Source organism: Leuresthes tenuis, unplaced genomic scaffold (genome assembly GCF_036924035.1).
Source record: "Leuresthes tenuis unplaced genomic scaffold, fLeuTen1.0.hap1 SCAF_9, whole genome shotgun sequence".
NCBI classification, from domain to species: Eukaryota; Metazoa; Chordata; class Actinopteri; order Atheriniformes; family Atherinopsidae; genus Leuresthes; species Leuresthes tenuis.
Genome location: NW_027325363.1, coordinates 10,188,751 through 10,206,164, shown reverse-complemented (window position 1 = coordinate 10,206,164; position 17,414 = coordinate 10,188,751).

Sequence of the window (17,414 nt, the reverse complement as noted above, 5' to 3'; positions counted from 1 at the left end):
GCAGCAAAAATTCAAGATAGTGATGGCCAAATGCTGAACTTGAGGCTTAGAAACTCTGGCAAACTCTACTAATTCTTGTTTGTTTGTTATTTTTCTGGCTTTTGCCTGGTTATTACCTGTGACCCTGTCTCCTCCATTCTGATTGACTGTCCATTAATTAATCTTTTGCCTCTCAACTTACAATTTTGTTGCATTCGCACAGTGATTGATGACTGTACTGTCTATATTACAGCTGGCTTATTTAGGTTCGGGTCATTTATCTGAATTCCAACATTGGTCTGCAATTTGATGATTGAGTTTAAAAAGTTTTAACTAGGCCTAAAAGGTAGCGTTTGCCCATTGCATAACAAAGCAGTGTGTGGCTCTGTTAGTCAGGCAGAAAGTCAACTGCAATGAAGAGTCATTGATTTCAAAGTCCTGGGCCAATGGTTAGAAATCCACAAAGAATTGTACTTTCAAAAGTTTCGCACCCAGGGTGCAAAAATATTCAATGTATAAATATTGTTTGCTTGTCTTGAACATGGTGATGCAATGCTCCTGTAGCATAAAGCTCAACAGGTGAAAGCACACAAACTTGCTCCAGGTCTAAAATGGACAAACATGCTTATGTTGAATCAGGTTTGAGTGGGTTAAGGCAGGCAATGCAATTACATGAAGACATAATGTAAGAGCAACAATATTTACTGGTTATATTGATATATTAACATCTGTCTGATCTCCCCCAGCTGCATTATTGAATGTAAAAAATCCCTCAATAAACAATGTGGTATTTTGCCTTGTTTTCCCACAACTGCTTAGTGGGTTACTTTCACTCTTTGACAATTGGTGCTTATCTGAAGCGCTGCAGCCCATCATGTCTTGTCAAGTGTTAACCTCCCTAAATTCTCCCAAATAACCCAGCCATCATACAACAGCCAGTTATACATTATACTGGCATTTGTATTCAGGATAACCAAAGACATATCCAGACCATGATTTAAAAGTACACTCTGACCTGAACAATATAAAAAGCTACTACTGTATGACTGGCTCTACTTTGACTGCAACAGTCTGGCCATCTCTTGGTCCAGTTTGGATTCTTTTGGCTCCCTTCACACGAATTAAAATTGTAAAGTTTCTCACCACATATTAATACAGGCCAGGGAGCTATCTCCATGGACTTCACCTCTCACCCTAACCTCCAGCCCTCCAACCCAACCATGACCCCATAGCTTTGAACTATGGTTCACATCCTGCATGTCTTCAAACACACTAAATGGACACACACAAGTGTATGCTCAAATTATGTGAATGTTGTTCTTAATATAGCTCCATTCCTCGTCATTCTTTTCATTAAGCAAAAAGCATTTACCACAATAACATTATTGCAAAATCAACAAAAAATTCTCAAAGTAATTGTGGAGCATTTTGTCTGTTTTTTGGCAAATTAGCTGCACTTCAAATACGGGGTGGAGAGTGATCATAACTTAAAAAAAAAAAGAAACTGTAAGTTAACTACAATAAATATTACTTTGATTTTGTCAACTTAGATCAAGCTACAATCAGCAACTCTGCATTAAAGGTTATTTTGGATTCAGTGTGATTTGAACGTTGAGCAGCTAAATTTGCATTTCCTTTTTTTTTTGTTCTATTCCTCTTTATCAGTTTTCAAAGCCACACGTAGGAGTAGCTTACCGTAATATTTAATAGTGTGTCCTCTCGCCAAAAGACTACAGGAAGCAACAGTTATAATAGGTTATTCAAAAAAATTGGTCACCACCACTGTTTTGAGAGAAGAGAAAGGCCCTGTCCAAAAATGCCACCCTGAGTGAAAGAAAGCTGAATGAAAGCAGCATATGAACACATCTGGTGATATCTTCAGTCAATTGTCTTTTGAAAATCTGGTTTGTTATGCAACATTGTACAGGGCATGTGTATTCAGTGGGCACAATATCAGTCATTGAGCATCTTACCTGTGACTGCTGGTTAAAAAATAGAATCTGAAAAACTATTTGTTATGAACTATGAAATAGATGTGTGTCAGAGTGTCCCTGGAAAGAATCATGTCTGGATATAAAATTAGGTTGAGGAGAGACATACACTTAAAACTCAGTCCTCTCTTTTACTATTATTAGAGGCCATGACTGAGTGGACTAACCCTGATTGAATTACATTGTAAACTCACTTGCTGGGTATCCAGACCTAAGACAGTGTCCTCTGTGTACCCTCCACTCTGAGCAGGAAGCTGCCAGCCTTTCTGAGATTAGGCCTGTTTCCTCTCCCCACAGTGCACTCCCAGCGACCTCATGGCCCTGTGACCCAGCAGCCTTCCTCCCAATACGTATGGCATTCACACCATCAGCCAAAGAGCGTGCCAGCTGGCGTGTGACACACTCACACAAGCACATAAATCACTAAATCATTCCTCAGAAAATGACACTTGAGTTCAATTCAAAAACAATATGGTCCTTCCTGGCACAGGACTGGAATGCTGAAGTGTTCAGCAGACACAACACAGTCACGTATGTCAATACTGTATCCATACACAGCACCACTCCTGCCCCCCTCCCACCTCTGGCTAACAAATCGTGGCAGTAATTTTTCCCCTCTTGCTGAGCTTTACGAGCCATAATGTGAAGCACCTGCAGTTGCAGAGAAGCCAGACGATGGATGAAGGAATATGTCTGTGACCCAACATCAGTCCAACAGGACACAAACTTGCCCATTTTTATTAGTCATGCTAAAAGCATGGTTATAGGAGTGGCATGTCTGTCATCACTTCACTACTTAGGTTTATTGTCAAATCTCTCAACAACCACAGAATTCAAGTTTCCGTGAAGGAGCTTAAGTTGATGATGCTCTTCTGTATTGCCACCTTAGGGGTCCTTTTTTCATTTTCATTCACAGATTCAGATGAAAGATCAAGCATTATTGTCAATCAACAAATTGACAGTAATGCTGAGTTTGACTAGTTAAACAGTGGAAAAATATTAATTTTAGAAAAAGCAAAAAATCCACCTACTGGAATATGAAAGATAAGAATATGAAGAACTGATAAGACTTCCTCTGAAGTGGTAGATGCAGCTTGCAGCAATAAAAATAAATATATAAAAAACAACCACACACGGTCATTTTTTGCTGTTTAACTAACGTGAGATTCCTTTCATCTGACTGTGTATGTGTGTACAGACTTGTTCAATTTAGGCCACATGTAACACCCAGGCACTCAGCTTGCTGTAAAAACAAGGGGTCATTAAACAGAGCACAGGGCTGTAACCTGCAGTTCTGTGAGGTCAGATGCTTTCTATTACCTCGGCATGTTGGGGTGGGGGTGGGGGGCATTGGGAGGTATTGGGAGGGAGGCACTTGGTGCAAACTGAGAGCTTGTTAACTCTGACAGAGTGTCAAACTTTGGACAAAAATAATGATGCGGATGATGCCCGATTGGTTTGAGTCACACAGAGAAAATCCTCAGATGAGAAGTAATATATGCGTATATGTCTACATGCAAAACACACATAGTAACCCAGTCACTACTGCAGTACTTTAAGTGCATGAAAACAGCTCGAATCTCACACTGTAAAATAATGGCACATGCTCCTATTATTTTTAGTTAACCATGCAGAAAGCTCATGCATGTGGTTTCTGGACACATCGTCTTTAATTATCAGTTAGAAGTCATGAGCGAAGTGAGCACAAACTCCTATTTAATTTAGCTAATTAGGGCACTGTCAATTGACTCGATTGCAGCAAGGGTATAATTGCCTTAGGAAGGCTTTTACCACAGTTTCACCGCAAGAAATATTCAAAGCACTGACTTATGCACAGTGGATGTTATGACTGTGCTGCAAAAATACAAAGGTGTGCGTTTGTTTTAACATTGTCTGCGTGCTTTTTTAAGAACATTTACTCAGAATACTTTCGTATTTAGGTCATAGTTTTATTTTTTTAAATGCTGTTAGAGTCCACCAGACTGCATGTGTGAATAAAAGTCACCCAGCTAAAGATATCAGGCTGCCTCAGTATGTTCACCACAAATGTCATCTAGAGGTCTGAAAAAGGAAGACTGGAAAGGGAGAGAGCTGAGGAGAGCTCAAGAAAATATTGACAAGACTAAATTAATTAAAGATGATAAAATGGACACAGCATTTTTTTATTTATAAAGTTTTATTATAAACCTTACAATTTTTTTTTATTACATTCAGCAACATTACTGACATTTAAACTCCAATTTTATGGTCTTTAATAGGGTGCATGCGTATTAGTGAAAATCATGTGGGCCCATAATACTGGGAGTTAAAAGTAAAAAAGCAGGATCCCAAATGTTGTTAAAAGAAACAGTTTGTTCATTTAGATATTTTTACAAGAGCTCCTTGGCTCTATCCACCTGTGTCACAACACATTTTTTGTTGTTGCTGTTTATCAAAACACTCAAGCTACATTATGAATTTGGGAAGAATTCACAAACAAATGGGAGATTGAGTTTTGAAATTACAGCTCCTTGAGAACTTCTTCCATAGGGGTACACATGTAACTGAAAGCTAATTCAAAAGAATATAAAACTGTTCCATATTCCACGACAAAAACACAATATTGAGCCGTTAGGTTAAGAAAACAGCAATGTTACCACCATGCTTCTGGTAAATGTATACTAATAGTGTCTTTATTTGAAGCGCTACTAACTGCTGCCTACCAAAAGTAAGGCTGTACTTGTCATTCCAGAAATTTGACTACAACAATTCCTTGACTGAGTTGCTCAGTGATGCAGTGATTAACTTAGTTGCTTCATAACATCAAAGTTCCTGGTTAAAATCTCTGCTTTGGCTTTTAAGTTTGGAATTTGTGTTTCGCTCCTGTGTCTGTGTAGATTTCCTCCCAATGGATCGTAGGTATGAATAAGAGTGCACATGGCTGTCTGTCTCTCTGTCTTAGTCCTGTGATGAACTTGGACAGGCCTGAGACCACGTGTCCCTTAACAGGATAAAAGGGTGGTAGCAAATGAATAGATGGATTCCCTGGCTTTAAATGTTTATATGCCTAAATGTTTTATCCATTTATATGGAGGATTGTTTTATTGATACATAGCTGTCACTCACTGACTTTTACATTTTTCCTCTTTTAATTAGGATTGTCTTCAGTACGTTCATTTTTGCGGTTGCAGTTGTGCATACTCACACACACCACCACTCTTTTCCTTTTCACACCTGGTCCCAACCTTTTGTCTGCGGTTACTTTGGCCTTGAGCCACAAGAGCAAAAGAATCTCTGTCTTGTAAGTTTTTCCAAAAACTTGTTTTGATCCAGGTCCAGTCTATTGCGTGAGGAACATGCTCAGTCAATGGAGATGCATCTGCAGGCCATTGTGGCTTGTTTGAAATGGAAATGAGGGCTGGTTCATCCTCTGTTTGCCACCACCATAGGTTACAATGGTAAATCCCCTACTAATTTATTAGTGTGAGTCAAATCCAAATGAATAGATTATTTATTTAATTTTTTTCCTCTTTCTTTCTTGTGGATGGATGCCAGCTGTATTGCTTCAAAGAGTTGTGTGAGGCTGAAGAAAATGTGTTACAGTGAGGTTTAATGGTAAACCTGGGCTTGGTAGAAACACTTAAAGCCTGTGCTAAACATTCTTATCTAAAGGTGAGTTTTTGAAATATGATCTACTTAGACAGAGCAGAGAGCCTAAAGCATAAGTGTGTGTATGTGTGTCTATTACTGTAATGATGGTTGTCCCCTCATTGCCCTTTATTCCCTTCATCTGGAGCACTGAGGGCCTGTTTTATCAGCTTCACTACTGCAGCTGACAGTAATGAGTGCCCACCCATGTAGACAACTCTCTCTGTGTTGATGTGCTTCAACTCTGTGAATATGTCTTTCCAAATGAATGTGTGTCAGTTCGTTTATGTGTGTCTGTGTGCCAGCCAGCAGGCTGGAACAATATTCTAAATATCTTGGCTGATTTACAGAGACTCCTCAGGCTTTTGGAGAGATTGCCTTTATGACTAAAGGCAGTGCAGAGTCTGTGCAGGGACAGCCAAGCTTAATGACTAAGCTTGAGCCAACTCAAGAGCCCAAATGTGTACAGGTATGACTGGTGTTAGTGTGCACAAAGCCAAACACAAAAAATCATTATTATCAATCAGATCTAAATTATTTAATGTAAAATACACAGGGACTGAAAGCAAAGCAAAAGTAGACTTCAACTTTATGAAAGCACCAAGAATAGATGAGTAAAATCTGACTTATTTAACTGAGGAACATTTGATCCTTTTGGCACATGAAACCACAAATGTTCAGTCCCAAATTTTGGCTTCCTAAGTTGCGGTTACACTGGCTTTTTATTATTTTTCTATTAGAAATCTTACTTCTTATATCTTATTTCTATTTCTGACAAGGCACGCACTCAAATACGTAGATAGCATTGGCAAGGTAAAAGCATTCTATCTATCTGTCTATCAGCAAGCTTTATCAGCTGACACAATTTACCATAAGACATGATACTGTAATGATGGTCATTAACCTCAGTCTACACCACAATAATTTTTTTTCCAAAAATTGCAGATTTGACAGTTTATTTTCCATTTTCTTACAGTCATTCTATGCTGTTGCTACTTTACAAACACTGTACTTTGTGAATAGAAAATGTCAATTAAATAAGATTTTCAAAAGCAACAGAGTGGGATATATAATGCAACAAATGTTGAGGGATTTGAATGTGGTGTATGTGTGAAATGAATACATGCGCAACATTATGGGCATTGAGTATACTACAGCGCCATGGACTGCAAGTTAGCTGCGATATCTGATAAATAACACAACACAAATTAACACACTCCTGGTAAAATGTGCATTTATTTACAGTCATAATACAGAGCACTAAAGTAAATATCTGGACTATATAAACATGTTTCATAAGTTTTATTATAGGAATCAACAGGAAGAAATGATTGTGATTGTATTATTTTCATGAGTTTAAACATGCACATCGGCAACTTATCCGATCGAGTTAAGTAGACATGACAAGACAAGAGAGCTAATCTTACCAGTGGCAGTGGGTGATTCTACATCTGTCTGTCATTCTACTGTTTCTCTGAGTTTACTCTAGCAGTAATATTTATTCTTCACCCATGTCTTCCTCGTACACTTTATCTTCCTCACGTCACTTCATACCGTTGTCCCAGATTTGCTCCATATGCCAAGGAGTTTTTTTCAACGCTTATTTGTATTGACAACAGTGCTATCCAGTTAAATATGGTGAAAATATCCAAAAGTTTTCATTTAATTTGTGCTGTTAAAGATATTGAAAAAATAGATTCATCTTTTTTCATTACCCAACAAGTTTGAGGAGTGTAGAAATAGTTGATATAACTGTATTTTTGAACAAAGTGCATGAGAAACAACATAAATACAGATGAAAATGTCCTGTTATCATATAATGCTTTCTGCCCCATTGCCAATAAAAGCGCTGACTAAGCAGTTGTAAACTGTTTTGTAAAAGATCGATCCATCATTTCAAGCCTTAGTATATACAACATATAACCTCACAATACACACACTGATAGAACTTGGAAGTGTGACTGTGTGTGTGTTGGGGATTAAGGCTGCCTCTTTCTGTCTTTTTTCCCTAAAATTTATCTCTATAACTTCTACCGGACAAATGAAACAGAGCTCAGTTTCTAGCTAACTATACCCCATGACTGTGATGAATAGAATTATAAGCTTTCTGTTTAGCATTCACACAACTCTTCTACACCATATTTTCTGTTCCTTTCATTCTTTAAAATAGCATGATATGTTTCAAGTCATGAAAAGTTAGCGAGCCAGAAGACTAAACAATTGCATTGATTTTGGTTTCCTGCATATTTCTTGCTTTTCATTTTGTTGCTGACAAGCACAGCTTTACAGTTGTTTGTCTTTCTGTTGTAGCTTTCTTCTGCCTCATGGGTACACTTCAAAAATATGTGGAACAACCTGAAATGTAGGCTGATCTTCATCATGTCTTGGCCATTGTTGCTTCTGGCCCTAGCATGGGAAGGAGGTCATTGTGAAGAAAGAAGGCTTTGTGAAACCAAACAAACTGCTCCTCAAAATGGGATATTGCAGCTATCGTTTGACCTTTTTCTCTGTATATCTTCATACTTTGTTCTATTTTTGTTGTTTTGTTCTTTTTACGGTGACTTGAATTGAGGCCTTTCCCCTTCCAGTTGAACCTAACACTGTAACCAATCAACATTCATACTATATACTTACCTCCATTGCCACACAATTCTCTTCACTTTGGCTGAATAATGACAATTTGACTCTTTATGGGATGAGAGCTGTGTATGATATAAGTGTGTGTTTCTGCAAGTCCCACTTTAGCTGGTGCGAGCTAACTATTTAACAAAGAATGTCTTCTTCTGTTTTTCGAAAATTCAGTTAAGTTTATGTTACCATTTATATTTAATTTTAATTTTTGGAAAAGTTATTGACACTCTATTAACTACTTCAGCAACACAATGTTAAGCTGTAGCTATGCATCTCCTCTAACACTGATGCGCAACAGGGTTCAAAGTGCGGGCTTGTGCTTCTGGAAACTGATCTCTGTCTGCAAATTTATAAAGAAACCAATAACACAGAGAAAGCTGTGTGACTTTCTGAAGTATGATACCTGACATAAGTACAATTATATGTTTGCTACATGATAGATAATATAAATCACTCATCCAGCACATGCACCCTGCAAATATTTCTTAGCAAGTGATTATTTGCCAGGAAAATATGAATATGGACAGTTTAAAGCTAGTGAGGCATCCTTAATGTTTTTGTTTTACTTTCTGTCATTTTCTAAAATGATGTTGCTCTCCAGCCTGTGATTGCACATTGCATGTGAATTCTTATCAGCTTAAAACTGGTCCATTTGGGTTCCACCCAGGCGTTCAGTGAGTTACCACATGGGATTTACATGATTCACAAACAGGGGGTGGGGGTATACTGGAGAAATTCATTAATCTATCTCCTGAGGCCTTATGTGGTGTTTTATTGGAACCATGTCAGTTCTTGGGATGAGAAGTCTACCCAGCCAGATATGAGAGACCTCTGAACAAGGCACAGGGTGACAAAAGGTTGGTTGAGCACTGAAAGATGGAGGGAGATAAGAAAAGGAGAGGGTGTTTGAGGTGGAAAGAGATCATGGAACTGTTTTATAGCTTTTTCTTATGCCCTTCCACAGGGATGAAGCAGAGGGTATTTTTTTTTCAAACACATAAACTTTGAGATTTTGATGATTTATAGAGAAAGGAAGAGAGAGAAAAAGAGAGGAGGAAAAAGGGAGGGGTAGTGGCAGGGGGGTTTAAACATGATGCAAACCATTTGGAGTGGGGAGCGGAGGTTGCCAGCACAGCCTGCTCTGTTTAAACTGGAGAGGAAGTGACCGTATATACAGCATGCCAGCAAACTCTCCCTCTCACTGTCTTTCTCTATCTCCTCTTTCCCTTCAGCTCTCTATCTTACTCTCATAGTCACACACAGAGAGACACACACATCTGACTCTTATACTTTCAGAAGCTCCAGAGAGATTGTGTGCACACGTAGGTACACACTCACATCCACAGAGGTCAAATGATGGCCAATGGTTAGAGAGTGTGTTTGTTATTCTAATATTATGTTTCTTTACATCACCGTCACCAGGCCCATCACCATTATTATCATTATTTCTATTATTACAATCTGGAAGACAGGGTGTACAAGGGAGAGGGAGAATAAAGGAGCACTGAGGGAAGAAAAGAGCCAAGAAAGAGAGACTGAAAAATGAAAGATGGAAGAAAAGGGAGGAGAAGAGGTCAGCGTTTTCCCTCAACACCCGTCCATGACTTAATCTTATTCTGCTCCATTGAGACCATCCCAGGAATGAGGATTTGTTGTAAGAACTGAAACACACAAAGAGACAAAAAAAAGTGAGAGGCAGATGATATAGTGATGCGGGTGAGAAGGTAAAAGAAAAAAGAAGCAATAGAAAGAATTAGAGTATGATGTATGAGGAGGTTGTTGGTAGGTGTGATCCCACATTTGCTGAAGATTAACGACCAGCCAGCCTCATCTTTAAGGATAATTATGCTTTATTACTTTTTGGTGTTAATCATGATTTATATGATGATGTTCCTTCCTGTGACTCATCCAGTCCACATTATCAATATAACATAAGCTACATAAGTTAGGGCCTGTGAAATGACACATATAAACTTATATATCTTTCTAAGATAAGTTATAAAGACACCGGCCTTTGTCTTTAAAAAAGGGTATATAGTATCTGAGTAGCATTTGTGAAAACATGAGATGATAATGATTAACTGGTTAAACTGTCTCATTTAAAAACTCCAAAATGAACTGATCACTTTAGTGTCTTCCTGCTTTTATTAGAGACGTTGTATACATGCACAATTATTCAGCGATTCCAGTAGTTCTAGTATTGTGTCTGATAATGGGTTATTTAGCTACTTGGAAAACAGCTGAGCAATCAGAGCTCAGTACAGGTTTATGAAAATAACTGAGTTGTCCTCTTTGTGCATATAACAACTCAGCTAAGTTCACAGTGAATTTGTCTGGTCAACTGTAGAAACATAGCAGTACAACATGGTAAATTCTGAGCATTCCTGTAATATCTGGAGATATGAAAGGCTCATTCTCAAGTAATGAAAACACAACTTTATTTCCACACTACTTTGTCATGATAAAACATTAATACTTTATACTGCCAATATTGTCGTCCTGCCACAAATGTGAACTCACTCATAATTCAACTCATTGTGTCACATTCTGTAAATACCACCCAAAGATACATTCATTGTTTGTTGTGTATGTGTATATGTGTGCAATGAAAAACAAGATTGTGTGATGTATTTATCAGTCATTACCTTACTTGCAGTAGGCAACTGTCAGAGCACTGTGTGTTTGGAGAGGCAGGGAGGAAATTCTAATGGGGGAGACAGGCAATCAGCTACTAAGAGCAGGGTACCCACGGCCCTTTACAAAAACCCAAACTATCCCTTTAAATGGCCAAGGCACTTCACAAGTACTCCAAATATATATTAATACACCCACATTCTCAATAAAACTGCTCTCATTTGCAAATTTTTCCCTCCTTTTTTTGGCAGAAAGCTAAACATGTCAATAACTGTGATTACAAATCAGTACGTTAAGACTACATGTCAACTTGTGATTGCTTTAAGTATTTCCAAACCGTCAATCTTCACTAGTAAAATCCTGCTTTTTTAATTGCAGCATCATATTTACATATATGATTATCTTCCAGTTTGCATGATCTCCCCGTATATGCGTGGGTTCTCTCCGGATACTCCGGCTTCCTCCCACTGTCCAAAAACATGCATGTTAGGTTAATTGGTGACTTTAAAATTGTCCTTAGGAGTGAGTGTGAGCGTGCATGGTTGTTTGTCTCGTTTGTCTCTGTGTGGCTCTGTGATGGACTGGCGACCTGTCCAGGGTACCCCGCCTCTCGCCCGATGACCGCTGGGATAGGCTCCAGACCCATGGATTAAGCAGGTATAGAAAATGGATGGATGGATGGATGGATTATCTTTCACGGAGAAAGTCAGAAGCAGCAGAACTCCATCCCCCCTCTGCAATGTTAAAATGGCCCAGTCTAGCTGTTACTGTGGGTCAACTCAGCAATTGAGGTTACGAACCTGAGGCTGAAGATCATAGAAAACGGTAGAATTATTGCTTTTATGTATTTTTACCAAATTTTCTAAATGATCTGACACTTGCTGTGTTGTTGTTCACTCAATATCTTTTCTATGCAACTTTGGTGAGTTTAGCCATGAGGCTAAAATAATTAAGTTTTAAGTAACATGAAATCAACACTCTCTTGACACAATGGGTTGCTCTGCCATTAAAAGTATGGCAGGGAGGATATGAGGCTCATCATAGATTAATTAGCGCAAAACAAACAAATAAAAACCTTCCAAAAAAGAAAAAAGAAATTAAATGAATGTTGTGTGTGTTGCATGTCATCAGAAATAATTCTGTTGGTCTTAGTTTTGTTCTTGGCTGGCATGTGATATTGTTGGCTGAATTTTACCAGTGATAACTAAACTCACTAATTCCAAGAATTAAGAGCAATTTCCCCTTCCTGATCTGCATGTTGCTGGCAGACAGTTCTATGGTGCTGGAAAGTTGTGGTTAATTTTTCACACTGAGGCTCACTCAGTAGGATCTGTGTTGCATGTGGAACATGGAGATCGGGAACCTAATTATACAATTATTGCCAATGATGCTGAGTTTTCTTTCTTACATTGACAGTAAAGTAAAGTTGTATTATTAACATATTAATTTAGACAGCTCTAACTTATGCTGTATAAAATAACCTTACTCATGTTGAAATGAATTTGAAGTAAAAGTGGTCATTCCTATTTGCCATTGCATAGTTTCTACCACGTGTGCTGTAATGGTTCTCAATCAGGCGTGATGAAAGCTAAATTTGAACTGATATTCTCTATCCTCTTGTGTTGGGATTTTTAGAAAGCAGACACAGGCTACCTATTTTTATGGTGTGTGCTTCAGCTGTGGTAAGCCGGTCTAGACCTCACTAGACTGGAGCACTGTGGTCGGGTGATGTCATCCTACAAAAACACCATACAACTAATTGGTTTATGATCACTTCAAAATTAGCTCCCGGTGGATTTTATCAATTGAGAGGCCAATATCAGCGGAAAGGTTATTTGGCAGTACAGAGGTTTGACGAGCTGCCCCTATTTTCCATATTTAGTTCAGACAGAAATAAAAGCCAAAACAGTAAAACGGTATAGTGATGCATCAAGTGCTCGTTTTTAGGTGCTCGAGGTGATGTTTTGTTTTTCCATATAAATCTTTGAAAGGACTGTCATAAAATAAAACTCAAGATTTAGGTTTATTAGAAATGTAAAGTTGGTATTCAATCATTATCGCTGGATTTGATATTTTTTATATTAAAAAAATATGTAGGGCTTTACACACAAAAGATTGTGTGTAATCCACCTGAAAACATCACATAACCTAAATGAAGTCACAAAAGAAACGTTAAAAACATAAGATTACCATTGTGTGCTATGATGTATCACAGTCTCTATATTGGTTGTAAGCGCAAGCTTTAATTACAGCGTATACCCTCCTCCATTAAAGTTCTCTACATAAGGAAGAACAACACAAGCTGTAAATGCTTCAGTATGCAAACACACGCCCACACGTGTGTGCGTTTCACTGTGTCAGTGAGTGTGCGCAGTGCCGTTGTGTTGCTGGTGGCTCGACTTCAGGATTGTGTCGAGGCTGTCTGTAATAAATGTGCCCAGGCGAGTTGGCCCAAAAAGATATATCACAAACAGGAGGGGAGGCAGAGTGCACTGGGGAAGGAAAAGGATGGAGCAAACGGGGGTGAGAGGGGAGCAGAGTGGGAAAAGACACGGAGAAGAGGAGAAAGGAGATCAGGGAGAAAGAGGAGGATCGATTAATAAGGAAAAAGAAAAAAGGGGGGTAGGGGCTGTTTCTCCTGGGTCCTGCTATGTTTCCCATTATGTAAGCCCTGGTCACCGGCAGCATGCCAGCAGGCAAAATAAAAGAGTCTCTCTGGCTTGGCATGGCTCGTATTTTCCTATCCTCGGCGCGGGGTCAGGGAGGGGTCAGGCAGCTGGATGGGGCGCTGGGGGGATTGTGGGGTCTGGGCTGGCCTCCAAAACCCAAAAGGCCCAGGGTTCAAGTACCAGCTGAAAGCAATCAGGGGGAAATCTGGGAGTGCCACAGCTGCTCGCAGCAGCGTTGTTCTGTGGCTCAACTCTCTCCTTCGTTCTCTGACTCGCTCTTGTCCCACTTCTCCGCTCCCTCCTCTGTTGCCTGTTTTCCCCCTCCTCTTAGTTTTCTTGACAGACTCACACACAAGAAAAAACTGCACACTTTAAACATGAAGCCAGAAGTACATGTCTGCTGATGTGTGTGTGAGCGCACACACCACGTGTGTGTTTACATCTGTGTGTGTTTGTCAGTGTGTAAGTGGGGTCAATGAAAAGGCAAAAGGGATAAAAAACAATAGTAGTGGTCCAGTCTGCCTCAACCACAGCAAATTGTACACCGCAAGACTGTATGAGTGTTTCACCACAGAGCCGGGACATCTAAGTGAATGCCTATGTTTACTGCTGTATCAGGGTGTGGGTTTGTTCGTAAGTCAGTTACCACAAACATTCAGTGTCATGCATTAAAGGATAATTAGCGAAGGTGTTTAGTATTATGACTCTTCAATGAACCTATTATATGCCTGCTATACCTTCCAATATCAGAGTTGCCAGCTTAAAAAGAAGGATTTCTGAAAGCATGTGGGGTGAATTTTCCTGCTCTGGTTTTGGTCTAATCTTTCCCTCAGAGGGCACGATAAATGCCAACAAATACAATACCATTCCCTGTGATTACTTCCATCCTTTGGAAAGTTTGTCTTTATCCTCTAAGATGACAGCTATATCCACAGGACACAAAGGTTGCTGAACAGTTTGATGAGCCTGAAAACAAAGTAAAACAGTGCCAGCTGAACAAAGAACTCTAAACATCACTGAATGACTGTGACTGATTTGTGAAGTGTATTTAGGTGCATTTCCATCAATGTTTATGAGTATTTCAATTCAGTTTGTGCAGGACAAAACTAAATTAAAACGTCAGTGTTTTAGTTACAATGATAAGAAGAAAACTTGATAAAGGAAATCAACTTTTGATCATTTGAGCATTCAACTCAACCAGATTGCAACCACAGACATATGCATACTGCTTATGTGCAACATTAAAATCACTTACAGGTAATGTTCTGGTGGTAAAACCTGCATTTTGGCATTTACAATAGCAGCGTTCCCCCCAACAAGTCAGTAGTGGGCCTCAAAAAACTGTATAGTTCAAAGAATATCACAAAGAGTCTGGGGGTATCAGGAAGCTCCCCAAATAACTATCTGATGTCCTTTGTGGGGAAGCAAACCCAATCCACAAAGATCCCACCCCGCAACTCGCAGACCCCAAAAAATATTGCCAACTTACCAGCGCCAGACACCCCAGGACACCTTTAGATTTTCTTTGTCTACACAGACTGGTCAGAGCTCTTTTGGTGGCACAAAATATACTTTTATATGAAAGTTGATTGACATTAAACAAGTAATACTTTTTTTTTGCCAACAATAACAATAACAGGAAATTCTATCTATCAAAACAACCAGAGTGAATGGCGACTGAAGAGCTGCACCTGACTTCTGTATCACAGCACTTGAAGTATGATGTTGTTGTATGTTGAATGTGTTACAGACACATGTAAATTTCCCCCCAGTGTGCAATGGAGCTGGTTTGGCAGATAGCAGCTGCTACACATCCCATAAATACACCTTTGACTGTTATTTTATTTGCACCAACACTTACCTGTGAAACCTTGCATAATAACATCATCTTATGGGAAACACTTGCCTTGAAACCTGTCATCATCTGAGAGTAGTTACAGGCCCATTAAATTTAGTTTGAGCCATTCATCTCATAATGGACCAGAGATAATGCAGAGCATCTCTCAGAGCTATTAAGCTTTGCATAATGTTTATGATGGGTCATGGATCTTAGTTATGTCTTGCTTAATGTGCACAGTAGATTGCCTCCTGTTGTGTATCCAACAAGCTGGCACCAGTGCTCCTGCCAGAACAAGAACCTTCCTTATAGACAAGAAAAGCCTGCAGCCTCTGTTATCATATGCATTCCCTGTGCTTGTTTCTGCACTCCCTCAACTAATGTCCCCCATTCAGACACCTGGAAGGAGGAGGAAGAGCAGGACAGGAGGCTGGGTATTGTGGAGGAGGCAGAGAGATAGAAAGGCAGTGTGACTAAGAGTGGTAAAAACAGAGGAAGTGATTGAGACAGAGAACCAGTCAACCGAGCAAAACCCCAGACACAAAGGGCCAGGATGATACACACACCTGCGTGCAACACACAAATACACTGACATATGTTCACTTATTGTCCAAGAAAAAGGGGCACTGACAGATAAGACTTGTGCTGGAAGAGACATCTACAGTGGTTCATGGATTGGTTCCCTCACTTGGAGTGACGGAAAGAGCACGGCTGGCTGTCGTCAGCCTGGCCCAGAGCAGGAAGTGTGCTGGGGATAAGGCGGCCATGTGGCAGGATGTTATGGATTTCTAATTAGGGCAATTCATCTGTCAGCAAGGGCATGCTTTCACTAGAGCTTTCTCTGGCGCTCCTTTCGTCGGACCTCCATACTTCACACTCCCAACTGTACCCACACTTTACACACACACACACACACACAAATTCCTCACCCAGAGTGAGCGTGAACCTTCATGTATTTCCTTAGAGACTTCACAGTCATCGCTCGTCCAACATACTTCATCTAGGACTGACTACACCAGAACTAATCTTTCAGTCACCACCACGAATATCAACCAAACAAACGAAGCAAGCTGAGGGGATCTCTTGAGAGAGCTCACTCTTCAGCAGACCGTGACTTAGATAAGGACTTGCCAATGTAAAAGGTAGAGACGGTGAGAAAGAAACCAGTTGCCTGAAGACATTTACAACACAAGATGTAGCTTTCTCAGCTTGCTTTAAGCAAATGTCGAAGAGAATGTACTGTTCCCTGGACAAAGCAAGTATCCTATATGGATGTTCCAGTGGCCTTACAGTGCAAAGCAGAGAGCTCCCCGGGGAACAGACCCTGCTATTGTGTTACACCAGATATCCTGCTGCTGCTCTTTTGGACAAGAGCTGATAATAATACAAATAAACAAACAAAGGGAGGTGTGCTATATGTCTTACATGTGTGTATGTCTGCGTGGGTGTGTGAAACAGTAAGTGATACTGTTGTAAACTACTGGCATAATTAGTGGGTAAAAATACAAATGACGGAAGAAACACCTGTGCAGATATATGGCTTCATAGCATAAATTTTAACAGTTTATCAATACATATGAGATTGTATGACATTTTGTGTTCTGTCAAACTTGGATTCACTGTCATGGAAATTCATATGGACATTCATGCGCAACAGATGACAACCATTACAATGCCACCGTTACCTTCAAGTATGTAATTTTGCATGTCGCTCTTAACTTTCAGTGTAGTATCAGAAATTACTAGAAACTAGAAATCTAGAAATTACCACTGGACATCTTTCCACAGATGTGAAGTCTGGGCTTTAGCAGGGACATTTGGGCTGTTATTTGACTGGGGAGTAAGCCTTGAATTCCACCAAGCTCAGGTCTATGATGATGTGTCTGTGATGCAGTTTTGTTTCATCCTGTACAATTCATATCCCAGCAGGAATATTTCAGAAGCAGACAATTTTGTTAACTTTCCTATATTATAATAGTTATTAACAGCATTGACAGGAGAGTGTGAGGTCAGCTTTAGCAGCCTTCATCATGTTCTAGCAAAAGT